The sequence below is a fragment of the Cavia porcellus genome, unplaced genomic scaffold (genome assembly GCF_034190915.1).
Source record: "Cavia porcellus strain 051 isolate PalLab524CR breed Dunkin Hartley unplaced genomic scaffold, mCavPor4.1 scaffold_33, whole genome shotgun sequence".
NCBI classification, from domain to species: domain Eukaryota; kingdom Metazoa; phylum Chordata; class Mammalia; order Rodentia; family Caviidae; genus Cavia; species Cavia porcellus.
Genome location: NW_026947516.1, coordinates 13485379 through 13498036, shown reverse-complemented (window position 1 = coordinate 13498036; position 12658 = coordinate 13485379). Strand labels below are relative to the sequence as shown.

Below are 12658 nucleotides of genomic sequence, written 5' to 3'. Positions count from 1 at the left end.
TGATTCCCAAATATTTTACTTTTTTGGATGCTATTATGAAGGGTGTGGTTTCTCTAATTTGTTTCTCAATGAGTTTGTTGTTTATGTACAGAAATGTTATTGATTTTTGAGTGTTGGTTTTATACCCGGCTATACCGCTGAATTTCCTTATTAAGTCTAGAAGACTTTTTTGGAGTTTTGGGGGTCTTCTATGTAGAGTATCATGTCATCTCTGAATAATGGCATTTTTTTCATCTTCTTTTCCTATCTTTGTTTATTTCTCTCTCTCTCTCTCTCTCTCTTATCTAATTGATGTTTCCAGAAATATACTGAATAGGAATGGTTATGGTAGACATACTTGCCTTGTTCTTGATTTTTAGAGTGAAAACTTTCAGTTTTTTTCTGCTTAGTATGATGTTGGATGTTGATTTGTCATAAATGGCTTTTATTAGATTGAGGTGAAGACCATCTATTCTGATTCTCTCTAGGGTTTTACCATAAATAGGTGTCGGATTTTATCCAAAGTTTTTCTGTATCTAGTGAGATGATAATTTGAATTTTGTCTTTGGTGCTGTTGATATTACTTTCATATTATGTTTATTGATTTGCATATGTTGAACCATCCCTGCATTCCTGGAATGAATCCCACTTAGTCATGGTGTACAATTTTCCTGATAATGGCTACATTTTGTTTGCTAGTATTTCATTGACAACTTTTACATCTATCTTCATTAGGAAGATAGGCCTTTAGTTCTCTTTTATGGTTGGGTCTTTCTTTGGTTTTGGTATCAGGGTAGTACTTGTCTCTAGAAATGATCTAGAGAGAATTTCTTCCCTTTCAATTTCATTAAAGAGTTTGAGGAGTATTGGTATTAAGTCTTCTCTAAATTTCTTATTGAATTCAAGTATGAATTCACAGGACTTGGGCTTTTCTTTGTTGGTATATTTTTAATTATAGTTTTTATTTCACAATTGTTATTGGGTTATTCAGGATTTTTATATCTTCTTGATTCCGTTTTGGTAATTCATATGATGTTTCCAGGAATCTGTTTGTGTGTTTTCCATCCAATGAGAGTATAGATTTTCAAACTACATATTGATGATCTCCTGAATTTCCAAGTGATCTGTAGTAATTTAACCTTCTTCATGGATTTTGCTGGGACACTGGGTGGGCAGTTTGGATCCTCTGGAACCGGTGCAGCTAGCCGAGATGCACCCTCAGTGTATGACACTGGGACCTTGCAATGAGGTGTGTAGAGTTCTGAATCACTGGGACCCATGTGGCTCCCTGGGGTGCACTCCCAAAGTATGGCATTGGGGTTTTTCATTGGGCTCGGTAGAGCCCAGAATCTCCAGAATCCACTTGGATCGCCAGTGTGCACCAAAGTCACAACATAACTTTTAAAAAGGCAATGACAGGGGCTGGGGATTTAGCTCAGCAGCATAAGCACCTGCCTTGCAAGCAGGCAGTTGTGGGTTCGATCCCCAGTACTGATAAAAGGGAAAAAGACAAAAAAAAAAAAAAAAGGCAATGACAAAATGGTATTGTTGATTCCAAATATGGTCCCAGTAAGGTAACTGCTGTGGTCTCCCACTGTGAAGGGTCTGACCTAACCCACCCTTTAATTTGGGGCTTGGCTAATACAATGAGGCAGAAAAGCCACTATGTAACTTTGAAATCTAGACATTAAGAGGTCTTTTATATTTCAATTTACTCTCTTGTGCTTCTAACATCACCACAGAAAGATATGTCTGAACTAACCCATGGGACCCAGCAGGAGGATGAGAATTACATAGAGCACAGCCAACCTGCAGGCACACACATAAACCCAGCCCAGGTCCAATTAACCATATCATACATCAGCTGAACTTCATGCCCATGAGAAATGTTTGTTATCTCATGCTATTGAATTAAAGGTAGCTTGTTACACATTCAGAACTAATTGATACAACTAGACATTTATGTATTTCATCTAATAATGGCTTTTTTTCCTTAGGATGGTCTGTTTATTCATTCAGTTTTAAATATCAAAACTGGATTATCTTCTTAGATGCATTATTAATATCACAATTCATATGAGGTTTTCCGGGGTTCTTAACTCAGTTCTGACCATGCAGATTTAAAACTATCTTATAATCATAAGTGGCTATTATATTATCTGAATGTTTGCTCACATACAATACTTATTTGTATTGTTATGAGTCATGAAAGAAAGGGGAAAATAATGTGGTAGAAACTCACGAAAAGAGAGGAATTCAGAGCATTAAAGGTTAGAAAATTTCCTGAAAGAGAAGTATCTGCAAATTAAAATGTCCTTAAGTAAAAAAAAAAATATTTTTATTTTTTTGGTATTGGGAACTGAACTCATGACCGTGTACTTGCCAGGCAGGCACTTATGTTGCTGAGTTATATGTGCATATAGAATTGGTAAACAGCAAGGAAGGATATTCTACTCTCATCATTCAGCATGAAACCTGGTTGCAGGCAGCATGCACTATGATATCCACAGAAATCACTCTTACAACCAGATCCCATAAAGATACAGAAGACCCTAATTGCACTTAATGAGCCTCTTTTTTTTGCTCTCAGAAGCTGATTAATTTACAATAGAATGTTGCTAAATGAACTAGAAAAATCACACTATCAGAAACTGATCTATACAAAAGTTCTTAGTTTTAGCTACACATCAAAATCACTTTGAGAGATTTAAAAACCCTGACATTCAGGTCATATTCCAGATCAATTACATCATAATTATTGGAAGTGGAATGCACATATTTTCAAAGTTTCTCATGGGATTCTAAAATGTAACCATCATTAAGAAGTACTTTGCCTTTGATTACGGTGCATGCTGGAACCAAAACACAATGACCCCGCTTTTCCACTAAAGCAAAGTCAAAGTAACTTTTTCTACTGCTGCTATTCTCTAGCATGGTAACATACAGAATTAGGCCGTAATTTTCTTTTACTGGAAACTGGCTGACTTTATACTACAACTCTTTACTTTGAGCTACTGAGGAGATGCAGGGAAGAGAACTGCCAATTTCACTATTATAATTCAATATTATATTTCACTTAGCTTAATTCAACCAAACTCCCTGTTTTCTCAACTTGCAAGAGTAAAAAGCAATTCAGAACAACTTAAAATAATTTTGTTTTTTGAAAATTAGTAAAAGAACACTCTTAAATCAACCAAACAGTAACCTGTAGGCAATCTTCAAGAATATAATATGGCATAATCAGACATCTCTTCTCTTGGTATTCAGAAAGTTGTTATGTTAAACTAATAGACAGACTCATTAAAGTCTTGTGGGAAAACAAACATACGGTAGCCCACACTTACACTGCATTTTATTCGAATCAACACCTGTTGTAGAGCAATGGATTTATTATCACACTCTATTTTTAGACATATTAATTTAAGCAGAAACATAAGAAAATATTCACAGAAAGCAGCTGCAATGTGAAATACCCAGTGCCGTCAGGAACCAAAGAAGGGACCGAGTGCCTTGACCACCCCCCACAACACCTAGCCTCTCCTCTACTCTGATCCCTGGAATAATAAATTTAATGGTCTTTGGAACATCACCATGTGTGTATCTAATCAGTGTTTCAAGCTTATTTCCAAGTCTTCCCCTTAAGAAACCTATTCTTTTCAGGGCTAAGGGATAGCAATGTTCACCTTTGTGTAACTGGGAAAGCTCAAGGCACACCCAACTCTTCCCATTCTTTCGCTCCATATCCAAACTGTCTTCCTGAATTCCACCACCTCCCACTTGCACAGATATCCTGGTTCTGGCCCAGTCCTCTATCATGTCGCTCCTGGATCTTTCTGGCATCTTCACAAGTAGCTTTGCTCCTTTCCCTACTCCCAAAACAGAAGTTTGCCTGGACCTTAAGTAAGAGATATCAGCTTGTGGTACTAAAATGCCAGCACCTCCACTAGTTCCCCATCTCATGCCAAGTCAAAGCTGGGCCTTGAAATGCTGCAATACGCACTACATGCCGCCACATTTGTCTGCTGCTACTGCTTTTGCACTTCAGGCATATTCTCACCAATCCTAAGGCAACCAACTATCTTGGTTTCACCAAGGAGACTGCTGAGTTTTTCAGCATGTAGGAATTTAGTGCTAAAATGTAGTAAATGCTGGCCACACTAAGGTGAGGTGGTAACACTACTTTTCCCACTATGTAGAATATATTTTCCTTCAGATACCTTCAATGGCATGCTTCCAACCTTAGGTTACATTGTGTGCTTATTACCTGTCTGTAAACTGACTATGTTTTCCCATGTATTCCTATTTCATCTCGTTTCATTTTTTTCTCACAGTCCTTTAACATCAGCTAAAATACTGCATATTTAATTATTTACTCAGTTTCATTTTTGCCTCCATCCACAAGAAAGTAATCCTATGAAGGCTGTTTTGTTTAGTTCAGTATTCTAAAAATCTAAAAAAGTGTCTGGCATACTCACTAATAGTTACTAATGACCTAATTGCCTAACCTACGTAGTAATAGTCCAGCGAATATTTATAACTGAAGCTGACTATATTGTTTCCAAGTGGCAATGATGGAGAAAATACTATTCTTTATGATCTTAGAATTATGATCAAATGGAAGATTATAGAAATCCATGATACATACAAAATTTAGTGATTTTGGGAGAAAATGAACTTAAAATTTGAGTCAAAAGGAATTGGACGAAAATGGACAGTTAGTGTGACTGACATAAGATGTATTTGCTATTTGTCATTGTATTTGTGTGAATTATAATCCACTTATAGTGTTGACCAAGTCCACTAAGATTTTTTCTAAGCATAACATAAATAAATTATTATAATGTACCCAATGACAACATCCTAATGACACAAACAACCCTGAGGGTGAGGAGAGATGTTTAATATGTTTTATTGTTATTAAACATTGGCACTGTATCAGGCACAGTGCAGATCAAAAACCACAATCCTATCATCTCACCCACAATTGATTTCATAAACAAGTTCAAATTATTGCAAGTATATGCTGGGAAGCCTTTGCTTTTCTTCCAAATAAATAACTCATTTTAAGAGGCAAATGTTTGCTTTAAGATAAATGTTAAAATTTTCTAACAGCTTTCTCTTTTCTCTCATTTTATGAATACTGACTTTTATTTTTCTTTCTGGTTACATCTTGCCATTCAGAGTTTTGAGGCTTATAAAGTTCAGGGAACACAGTCAACTTGTACACTAAACTTCATTGGAAGTTCTCAAACTCCTTCAAGAAGGACATGAATTTTTGCTCTCCCAAGCCACTAACCTTCCCTATCCTAAGCCCTATCCTAGGGCTCCTTAGACGTGCTCATAGTTCTAGAACTCAGACCACGACCTATTTGGAGACTCAGTCAAATGCTGGCACATCCCATCCCAGCCCTGAGCCCATCCAAAGATACACTGGCTGTTGAGAGATAAGGATGGAGCAGTTTTAGGCATTATCCATTCAACATGCATATGATTCAGTGGAGGACCCTTGTTTGGAATCCACTTGCAAACTTCCATGAAGAGTTATTTCCTGAATGGTAATACATGGAGTAGGGATGCAAGTGCCAGAACTTTCCATGCTAGTTTTTTGTTTGTTTGTTTTTAAGACAAGTTGTGGCTATGCAATTCAGGTTGGCTTTGAGCTCATTTTGTAGCCCAGGTTCATCTTGAACTCGCAATGATTCTTCTGACTCAGCTTCCCGAGTGCTGGGATTACAAGTGTGCTCCACCATGCCCGGCTCAGTGGCAGTTTTAGTCGTAAAGGTTTACAAATTAGTCTTATGACTTGAAATTTGGTCAAGAGGAGAAAATTTGCTCTTGGAAAAATAACAAAATACAGGTTTTGCACCTTAAAGACTGAGCCTCAAACTCTGGACTGTAGCAAATTAATCCCAGGAGGCTTTTTGAGTACCTGTCAGCCAGATCTCTCTGAGGATTCACCAGCCCAGTGACTTCCAAGTAAGAACACTATAGAGGTGCATTAGTGCCAGTAGCCTCTGTTTTAGAAAACCTTATGTCCCAAAGTTTTGCCATCTTCATTCCTTATCATACTTTCACAAGGAAGGAACTATCATACTTTCACAAGGAAGGAATTATCTTTCTGTAACACAACTATTATCTTCACTATTATCTTTTGTCCTAGGCTAGGACAGAAAGAGTTACCTCCATAAGACCCTAAGTGAGATGAATGCAAGCTGAAACACATTGCTTTATCTGATTCCAATACGACTACTACTACCACTTATAGTGGTGATAAAGCTTACATTTAGTGTTGTTTATCCTGAGCCAAAATATGTTCAAAGTTTCTTACATAGATTAATAACTCTCTTGAGCCTCAAAATAATTGCATGTGTTGTACTTGACTTCCATTGTGTACAGGTGATTAAACACAATTTTAGAGAGAAGAAGTTACTCATCTAAGGCCACAAGGATGATAGGGGAAACTCATATTCTAAATCAGGGATGGAAAACTTTATCTGGAAAGGGCCAGATAAAAATGCTTTAGGCTTCTTGAGCCAATCACACTTTTTATTGACATGTGATTCATTAAGGGGACTAGACAAAAATATGTTATATTGCTATAATATAAAGTGATAAAAATCTAATACTGTGTATTTATAATTTTAGTGTAAAAATATTTTTATCATGAGTATATTGGCCTTGTGCTTCTTAATATGTGAAATGAAAGCTTCAATTTTACCACCAAAGGAAAAAAAGTAGAAAACATCTAAATGTATAAATGATTTTAAAACTGCAGAATGCAGTTAATTGTTGAAGCTGGGTGATGTAAGGGATTGTTTTACTATTCTACTTACCTATATTTGAAATTTTCATGAGAGTTCAAAACATGAATTCCTTACTTATTGTTGAATAAAATGCAATTATTACCTTAAGTTACTTGGTAGGCTATGTTCTATTTATCTCATGATCTCTTACTGGACTGAGTTTGTAGTTTGTTGTGTTATTTTTTTAACACCAAATTGATATTTGCTAGACTTTTAACTTCCTATAGCCTCTTCCCTAAATGTCATGTTCCGCTGGTGTGCAGTTGGCCAGAAGAGATGCAGTGATGGCATTTCAAGAGTAGAAGTGTGAATTACCAAGTTTGAAGTCAGAGGTTCTAGAAAGCATCAAAATATTGCTGATTCTTTTTTCCTAAATCAATACAACCCAGTGAATCAGATAAAATTTAGGGCATTGTATATTTTATATTCTACTTATGTCACCTTTAATGATTCTGAAATGCAATCTTCACAGGCCTTTATGAAGTAGGATATTTTTTTCTCTTTTGGGATTTAGAGCCAATGGACTATTATCTCTGCTCACGTCGAGACTGAAAGCCTCTACGTAGGCGATTATGATTTCTGCAAGTAGCTCAGCTTTGTTTAACAAATATTTATTCAGGATCTACAATGCTGCATAAACTATTGTGCAAGGTAATAGGACACCCTTCTCTGCCCTTTCAGTGCCTGCTCTTGGGGAGGAACACATAAATAAAGATCTCTGTATACCATTATGAGTGCAATGATAGAAAACTCAGACTGTGCACAGAGTTCTGAGAAGAGCTACTGGCTGCTTTAAGCCAATGTTATCTTAAGTAAAGCTCTTTACTTCTCCTTGAAGAATAAGAGGAGTTAACTATAATATATGCAGAAAACAGAGAAGATCATCTGGGGAGGGACACTTGCTTAAGCAAAGCCCTGGGGGATTGTAATAGTATACTGTACTGGGAGAACCAAAACTGTAGGACTAGAGCCTGAGGTATAGCACAGTAGGAAAAAAGAGTCTGAAGCTGAAGAATAGGCCCAAAGAGAGGCCATTCATGGCCTTACATGGCTTGCTTTGGAGTTTGGATGAGAACATAAAGGGAACTCACTGATGAGTGAACAGGAACTAACTGCATAAAATCCAATGATGAACAGGGAGATAGGACTAGGCAGCAGACAGTTAGAAGCTGAAGGAACTAATTCAAGAAGTGTTGGAGGGCTGGGGATTTAGCTAAGCAGCATAAGCACCTGCCTTGCAAGGGCATGGTCGTGAGTTCAATCCCCAGTACAAAAAAAAAAAAAAAAAGGTGTTGAAAAAGAACCAAAATAATTTGTAATTACTACTAACCATCCCTGGTTTCAGTAAGCAGACAGAGTCAGTTATTGTGAGAATATAAAAGGCATAAAATCGTTAGAAAATTTGAGAAGTGTCTTTAGGAGAGGCTGAGTTTTAGTAATGGTAGGATGCCACCAGCAGGTATGTAGATATACCATTCTGAGATTCAGAAAAACACTTAGATATGGAGACTTAAATTTTAAAGTCAGTCACATATAGGTAAAGGTAAAACCACAAAATGAAGAGGTCACCAAGGGAATTCATGTTGGCCAAGAAGGACAAAAGGCCAAGCTCCCAACCAAGGAAGAGCTAAGTCTAGATATTCCTATGAGAAGAACCTACAGAAGAGGCCAAAAAATTAGTAACCACAAAGTCCCACTAATCAAGAGTACCTAAAGTAGAAATTTATTCTCTCACAAATTTGAAAAGTCTAAAGGTGAAAATGAAGATGTCAGTAGGGACATGCTCTTTGAAGGCTCTCCAGAAAGACTCTTCCTTACATCTTCCTAGCTTCTAATGGTTGTTGGAAATTTAGATTGCAGCCCTATCATACAAATCTCTGTCTACTACCGCAAGACATTCTCCTTGTGTCTCTGTTTCTCTGCCAAAGTTTCCTCCTCTTATAAAAAAAAATCAGTCAAATTGGATTTATAGCCACCTTATCCCTAAAAACTTCCCATGCAGGATCCTATCTATTCTTTACCCTTCATAGATAGCTAAAATTGGGACAACCTCCTTACCTTGGGAGCCATGTGTTGACGAAACAGAACCACAAGATGGAAAGAATTTGGGTCCCCATATCACTGACTGATTAAAAGAAATTTCCGGTTAGGACCAAACACTTACTATTAGATGAATGACATACACACCTTATTCGATTAAGCTTCTGAACTTGAAAGTTGTATCTGTTTCAACACTTAGCTTTAGCCTTAAAGAACATGGAAGATTCCTGGTGATATTTGCTCTGGCATTCTCCATTTGGGTAAAAGCCAAATGGTAGTGAGTAGAGGACAGAATGTGGAGGACAATAAAATATAAAACGAATTTGGAATCTATTATTCAAAACTGAGTTGACAGCTAGTGATAAGGGAGAATTTGGGGGGGATAAAGAAATGGAGTGAAGAAGATAGGATGAGAGTTTAGACCTGTAGCAAAGGCAGAGGACAGAGGGAGAGAGATGGAACTATAAAACAAGGGATAAGTGCAGGCACAAATCCCTGCAGACAATGAGATGTAATGGAATCAGGGATACAGATAGAGGTGTAATTTACAAGACAGCAGGAATATCTTATCCTCCAAAAGTGGACGGAAGCCTGTATATATGTTTTCTAAGTAGAAAGCAGCACAAGGGCATAAGCAACAGTTGTGGACATCAAGGCACAATGTAAAGTAATTATAAATGGTTTCTCATGTACTCCTCATACTTATCCTTCAAAATATATAAAGTAAGCATTAAGATTTGCATTTTCTTAGGTGAGAAAATGATTGAGAGCATAGGTTCTTTTCTAAGGTCATACAACTAATAAGTAATACAGTCAAGACTAGAAGCTAAAACCAGGTTTTTTTTTAACCAAAAGAAAAAAAAAATACCATGCTCTTTCCAATACACCTGGTAAGTTAGATGGGCTCTTACTAATTTTGTGTACTGAAACACTTCTGATGGTTCAACAAGAAAATTTAGAACAGAAAATATCAAACTAAGTTAAATATTTATTCTGACTTTCATAAAATTGGAAGTGATATGATAATAAATATGAAAACTCTTTGATCTCAACTATCAACAAAAGCATAATTGTGTGTGTGTGTGTGTGTATGTACATGCATGTGTTTGTATTAGTGGCCAGTGAAGCAAATAAATTAACTACCTAGAATTTAAGTGGAGGAAAAGGGAGCAAAATAAAACAAAGGAACTACAAGTATGATAAGCCTAAGATCACATTTTCAATGGAAAGTCCTCATTCAGGCATGCGGGCTTTTCAGGTTTGCAAGGAAAAAAATAGCAAAGCCAAATACTGGTGAAAAAGGATGGCTTGTAACCATCAAACAATTAAAGCACAAGGAACATGAAAATCTTGGCAAGAGACACTACACCAGTAAAATCAAGTAAGAAACATTAATTCTGAGGAAATATTTCAGCTAATATGATAATTAAAATTTAAGTGGGAAGTCAAGTAGCATTTCCAATGCTAAAACATGAATATCTTTTCTTGAAAATACTTTTATAGAGTTAACACACCTCAGTCATTAAATAAATGAAAAAGGTGAAAAAATAAGTTAACGTATTAATGGTTGCAGAGCTTTTCAAGAATGAGGGAAAATTGTGCAACATCTCAATACCTTGATGTGCCATGAGTTATGTGGTGAAATATTAAACCAGGTTCTTAGCCAGCTATTTAATCATAGAGAATAGCCTAGGACAGTCAAGTACTCTGGGTCTTTATTTTTTGCAACAAATAACCTCACTCATTTACTGGTTTCTGATGTGCCATGACAAGACCAGGAAGCACCAATACACACGCAAACAGAGATACCACACTGCAGATACATATGATCTTATGAATAGACCATTTTGATAGGGCTTGCCTATGATGGCTTCCTAGCCATAGTCCTTTGAGTTTATCCAACTTAAAGGTTCATTCAGAATATAGTTCCATGAAGGCCTATGGCTTACAGTCACTTACTCTTGACCAAGTTGAAGCCTTGGTGTTGTCTCCCACGGGGGTGGTTAGCAGAGGTCTGGATTACTGGCTCATAGGCCTAGCTAGTTTCTTGGGGCACAGGTTTCCTGGGTGACATGCAGCACTACTCTATCATTTTTTCATTCCTTCAGACCCTTCTGTTTGTGTGGAAGGAGATGAAACACAAAGGCATCTGAGAATCATGTTGCCCATATCATCATGGAGCTTTTCAGGGGTCTACTAGTATTCAGGCCACAAATGTCAGAATATTGCATGCCTACATTCAATGCGATGGGGCTCTCTCAACCAGAGTGATGGTCAAGGATATGGGATTGGAACTGGATATTCAGCTTTGATGTTGGCATTCAAACTCTAACTATCCTTGTAACTGGTAATGCCACATTGCTGGCCTACAGAAGGTGGTACCTGACTTTCATCTTCAAGAACAGGGTCACACAAAAACTAAAAGCTTTCAATCCAAAATCAGAAGCAAGACAATTATGTCCATTATCACCAATCCTTTTCAATATAGTTCTGGAAACATTAGCCAGAGCAATTAGACAAGAGGAAGAAATAAAAGGAGTAAGGATAGGAAAGGAATCAGGATAAAAAAGGAAGAAGTACAATTACCATTATTCGTAAATCACATGATATTCTACATAGAAGATCCCAAAAATTCCAACAAAAGACAACTAGACTTAATAAGGAAATTCAGCAACATAGCTCGGTACAAAATCAACACTCAAAAATAAATAGCATTTCCATATACAAACAATAAACTCACTGAGAGAGAAATGACAGAAACCATACACTTCACAATAATATCCAAAAAATAAAATAATTAGGAATCAATCTGCCAAAGGAAGTAAAGGATCTACAACTTGAAAATTACAGTACTCTGCAAAAAAGAAACTGAAAAGGATTTCAGAAAATGGAAAAATATTCCCTTGTTCATGGACAGCAAGACCCGACATTGTGAAAATGGCTATACTCCCAAAACTGTTATACAGATTTAATACAGTATTGATCAAAATACCAATATTGTACCTCACAGATCTAGATAAAATATGCCTAAAATTCATTTGGAAACAGAAGACAACTAGAACAGCACAGGCAATCACTGGGTAACAATGGCAAGGCAGGAGGCATCACAATCCCTGACATGAAATAATAATACAAAGCTATTCTGAGAAAATTAATATGGTACTGGCAAAAAAAAAAAAAAAAAAAAAAAAAAAACCTGAGAATCAATGAAAAAGAAAAAGAAGATTCAGACATAATCACACTCAGTTACCTTATCTTTGACAAAGGGGCCTAATGTATTCACTGGAAGAAAGACAGCCTCTTTAATAAATAGTGCTGGTAAAACTGGATCTCCACATGCTGAAGACTTAAACTAGACTCATGCATCTCACCATTGACTAAAGTCAAAATGGATCAAAGATATAAATATTAAACAGAGATACTAAATGTATTGGAAGACAAGTTAGGTAGAAACTTTGAAAACATAAGGATAGACAGAAATTTCTGGAACAGAAGCCAAACCCCATGGGAAATACTTCAAAGAGTCAACAACCGGGATCTCATCATATTAAAAAGTTTTTGCATCTCAAAAGAAATCAGCAAAAGAGTGGAAACAAAAACCACGGATTGAAAAAAAAAATTAGCCAACTGTACCCCAAACAAATGACTTCTATCTAAAACATATAAAGACTTTAGGGGAAAAAATCAGGCCCTCTGCATTTCAAAGACCCAATCCAAAAATGGGCATCTAAGATAAATATACAGTTCTCAGATGAAGAAACACAAAAGACAAATATATGAAAAGTGTTCAATATAATTGTTCATTCAAGAAATAAAAATGAAAACAACTCAAGAAT

General features: G+C 36.5%; 1 protein-coding gene across 6 annotated transcripts in view; it reads right to left on the bottom strand.

Annotated features, from left to right (window-relative positions):
• The window catches only part of Frmpd4 (FERM and PDZ domain containing 4), a 938443-nt gene that overhangs the window by 435820 nt on the left and 489965 nt on the right, over positions 1–12658 (bottom strand). The gene's annotated exons all lie outside the window — the stretch shown is intronic.